Consider the following 5062-nt stretch of genomic DNA (forward strand, 5'->3'; position numbering starts at 1 on the left):
TCCTACTTTGGCCTGTGAAGAATTGTAAACAATATTTGGCTGAAAAGTCATTTGTAGAGGGCACTAAATTTGAAGGTAGCAGAATGGCGAAGTTTGTAAGGTGCATTAAGATGAAGAGACTCCTGTCAACTGGCAAAAGGAAACAGAAATACTCTTTTACCTACTGGCAGCTACTTTACACCAGAGAGCCCAGATTAGGCACAAAGCACAAAGCTACTAGGATTATCAAACCCCTGGTCTCGTGCTTGTAACACATGCTCTTCAGACACTGACTGAGCCATCTTCTGTTCTCTAAGAAATACTTTCCTTCCTTAAATGTCTGTTTGTGTGTTTAATATTGGTATGATAGGCGTAGGAAAACAGATCCATCAAAGGTTACCTAAAAGGCAACATGGTTCTTTATAAGTGCTGTCTTTCAATTAGAAAACATACTTTTTTCTTTATATTTTAGTGTCTCTCATAATATGGCCCCCCAAACTTTAATATACTCTAGATTAATTGATAGTGATGTAAAATATTTTTCTTGGTGATACACAGAATTAGCAGTGTATATGGTAATAAATGTTGTGTTTGATTGAATGGCATACTCTCTCACTTGACTATTTTGCATGTGCTCATCTCTGAAAGGGCTCTAGATGCCTTACAAAGTCAAGGCACCACAATAGGAGTCCTCCATAAAAACATGGTTTCTGGGTATGACACAGCTCTCAGTAGTAGGCTCTTATGAGAGCAGGGAGGGAGTCTGAGCATCTTTCATGTTGAGCTTCCAGCGCCATGGACTAGATGTTAGTATCCTAAATGAGCCAGGAGGACACAGAATTTTTCTCTTTAGGCAGAGAAAACGAAATCTAATGAATTATTGACTAGGCAATTAGCTAATAGTTAATAACTAAAAGAGGACTCCAGGGACCCAGAATGCAGCAATAATAGTAATCTCTACCCTGTATGAGCTGGAGATCACAGGGAAAAGGCTGGAATCAATTTTAGGGTGCTGGTGTCTGAAAGGCTCAGGGGACCAGCTCAGCAGGTGATGGGGTTTAGAAGCTACAGCAGAAAAGAAGTGTAAATGCATCCTACAGAAGTTTGGGGAGCAGTGACGCGTGTTGTCAGGAACCAGATACAGACAGGAAGGAGGGAGAGACCCCTCTTGGCCCTTGCAGTCTCTTCCACTGGCCCAGGATGCACAGGACTAGAGGGTAAAGCTCACAGGTGCTCTGCAGAACATGGAAGGGAGAGCTGGACATGGCCTTTGAGAAACCCACTTATGTTTACAGACGAGGAAGCATAAAACGCTAAGATATTAGTCAAGAGTACATGGTTTCCACCCCATACCCACTCCATCACATAGATCTGAAGATACAGAGACAAGATCTGGACCCAGTCCATTGGGTCCATTGGGTCCAATGTGTTCCATTCTCTATGTACTTACTGAACACCCAGTCATCCTGCACAATGATTTCTCCGTGGCTTTGAGTTCTTTGTCATTTACTCACACAGTTTCTTGACTGTATACTCCTTGGAAAGCCCAGGGGGGAATTACAGCAAGCAAAACCAGAAAATAGTCTAGGTGCTTGGCCTTGGGAATTTAAGGGCAAGCCAAATCAATACATACTTGTCTGAAAATGACAACAATTAGCAGCTACTGTCCGAAGGTCTTTGACTCTCTCTGTCTCTGCCTCTCTTTCTCCCTCCCCTGTGTCTAGTCTGCACTAGCCTGCAAATATGTATTTATCTTCTACTTAATGGCGAAAATCTAGACACATGTAAATTCTGTTTATATTTTCCTACCAAGGTTACACAAATTTTTTAACAAAAAAATAAGCCAATATTTTATTATTGTAGCTCTCATGTGACCTGGTTAAGTTTTTTCTTTTTTTCTTAAATATTTTTTAATAATTTTTATTGTGACCAACATGAATTACGAGTCTTTCACAGTAATATTTAAGGTACATAATGACATTGAATCAGGGCTATTCCCACCACCAGTGTTGTCTTCCCTCCACCCCTGTTCTCAGCATGCATCCCATATTTCCCTCCTCTGTTCCCCGGGCTGCTAGTATAAGTGGTCCCCTCTGTGTATAGCTGTTGAAGATTGGGTATCAATTCTGTTGTCGTTGACTTTGGGACAAATTTTATTTTTAATATTTTTTCCTTTGTTCCTTTTTTTTTTTTTTTAAGATCTAAGATGGGGATGGAATCCAGGTCTTCATATATACAAAGCAGGTTTTCTATCATGAAGCTACAAAGCTACATCCTTAGCCATCTTAACCTTCTTGTTTGTTTGTTTGTTTGTTTGGGGGTCATATCCAATGATATTCCAGGACTACTACCAACTCTGCTCAGGGGTCATTCCCAGAAGTGCTCAGGAAAATTCAAAATTCAGTTTTAGGAATAAAACCTGGGCCTCCCACATGGAAAGCATGTGATCCAGTCCTTTGGACTAAGTCTCCACTGGCCACCCTATCCCATTTTGCAGCTATGCAGCATCAATCAAGTTACTAATCCTCTATTATGCCTTAATTGTTCTTGCCTGAAAAATGAAGACAGTAATATTGGCAGATTCCTCACTGGATTTGGGGAAGGCCTGAAGGAATTAACACATAAAGACAGACAGAGATAATCTTGCTTGACATAAGTGTATTAGTTAACATTACTATTCACAGCATAAATTATACTGTGAAAATAATGGCCTGAACTCCCACAATCCTTATTTTCTGTTTCACTGTACTTTAGATGAGTGTTTTTCAATGTCTTCCCAACCATGACCCCCTTCCAATTTTCTTTCTTTCTTGTGGCCCCCTCTTCAAATAATTGGACCTCTAACTAATGACATATTCCCCTAAAGACTATGACATGTTCCCCAGGACCCCAAGTTATATTATTTTCACCTGTGGTCTAATTAAAATGTTCTGGTTGAGAAATGCTGCTCTAGATGACTGTCCTTAAGCATCTTTTACTTATGAGTTCTTTCAACATATGAGGAAATAATCAAGACCCAAAAGCTATTGAATTGGCCAGTTGCATTCTGATTGTATGTGACAGAATATCAATTCCCTTGCTCCCAAATGGGTTATAAAACTGGCAAGAGTAACAATGCAGCCTCGAGTAGGCCCAGGAACTCCAATAAGATCATTAGAGAAGGGCTGGGGATAAAGCTGGGTGAAAGAGCACTTAAGTTGCACATGTAATGTGCCCCCTCAACAAATCATCTGATGGAGATGCTGCTTTAAAGAGGCCAGAGAGAGAAAAAAACTCATCATACCAGCCCCCCCTTTTTAAATTTATATTATAGCTTCAAGACAGGGGCTCTTGCCTGTTTTCTTTTTACTTTTTAAATCAGAACCGTAGAAAATGCATCATCTTGTTCTGTCTCATATTTCTATGTCTTTCTACAAACTGAGAGGAAAAAAGTGAATGCTACTGGGGCAAAGTAGTTTCATGAGCAATGAGTGGAAATAAAAAATGATCAGACTTAAATACCCAACTCAAAGCTAGTGACAATAGAATCAAGAGATCCAAACCACAACAAGCTATACACAAAAGGGGCCTGTTACACTCAGCAGGGGGCTAAAGTTAGAGGTATGGGATGCATGCTGGGAAGAGTGACGGAAACATGCTCGGAACTATGGCGGAGGGACGTCAACACCGGTGGTGGAAATGGCCATAATTCACTGTCACTATGTACCTTAAATATGAAAGTGAAAGATTTGTAATTCACATTGGTCTCAATAAAAAAATTTAAAAAAAAAATTAGAAAAATAGCTAAACAGATTGGAATGCATGCTCTCAAGGCATGAGGCCTGAATTTGGCTTCCAGAACCACATGGTCTTCTGAACACCTACCAGGAGGGATTCCTAAACACTGAGCGGAACCCTTAAATCATTGGGTGTGGCCCAAAACAAAATATAAAAGATCATGGAGCATTTGACCCAGTGGCCTCAGTCCCTCCTACTGAAGTCATGTGTGTTCCCTGTGGTAACTCTGATATTCTCTGGCCACCCAAGATTTTTCTTCTTCGAGTTATTTGGTCATTTCAGAAAATTTCCTCCCTTGAGAGCGCTGAGGCCTCTCAAACTAAGGCCTCTCTCAAGGAATTCCTTGATCTCCTGGGCCCACTGTCCTGGGGATTAGAGCCACCAATAGGTTTTTTTTTTTTGGGGGGGGGGGGACCACCACACCTGGTGATGCATAGGGGTTACTCCTGGCTATGTGCTCAGAAATCGCTCCTGGCTTGGGGGACCATTTGGGGTGCCGGAGGATCGAACCAAAGTTCATTCTAGGTTAGCGCATGCAAAGCAAATGCCCTACTGCTTGCACCACCGCTCCAACCTCAACCACCAAGATATAATTAGGGGTCTGGGATCTACCATCATATTTCATTCTTGCCTGGCCTGTTACTCTTTCCGTTAAGTACCATGTCGCTGGTAAAAATATTTTCCAGAAATCTCATCTGTGAACACTGACTTATTATATGCATTATTAAATATATTACTAAATGACTTAAAATTCTAAAACCCAACAAACATGAGATGTGTTTAAATTGTGGCAATTGTTATTTTAAGCAGTTATCAAGAGAGACATACAGCCTAAGTACTTACTCCCACAGTTCTTTGTCCTAAAAATACATCCAATAAGGTTCATGAATAGAGCTGGGCTGTTTCAAATACTCGAGGTTGGATCGGGTGAATCTCTCCCAGGGGATGAGGGTCTCCTGTTCTTTGCTTTTCTGCAGTCTTCATGGATCAGCCTGACCCCAGAACTGCAGGCAGTTCTCACTCCTCACAGCTGCAGCCCAGCGTAGAGATCAGGGCCTGCTTAGTGGGAAGTTCCCAGGGAAGAGAGATTGCTTTTCCCCAGGGTGAGGCCCAGCCCTGAGAAACTGGCCCGGGACACCGGAGCTCGTCAACACCAGATCCGTCCCTATATTTCCCTGGTGGGGCTCTCAATATTGAAGGGGAAGTAGTGAACCCCCAGAGCAGGGATGACTGGTCTAGCTTCTTGAAAGAAGGAAGTCGGGATCTCTCCAATCTCTCCAGAGCGCTGTGGAAGACTGGAGGAATG

Source organism: Suncus etruscus, chromosome 11 (assembly GCF_024139225.1).
Source record: "Suncus etruscus isolate mSunEtr1 chromosome 11, mSunEtr1.pri.cur, whole genome shotgun sequence".
Classification (NCBI taxonomy): domain Eukaryota; kingdom Metazoa; phylum Chordata; class Mammalia; order Eulipotyphla; family Soricidae; genus Suncus; species Suncus etruscus.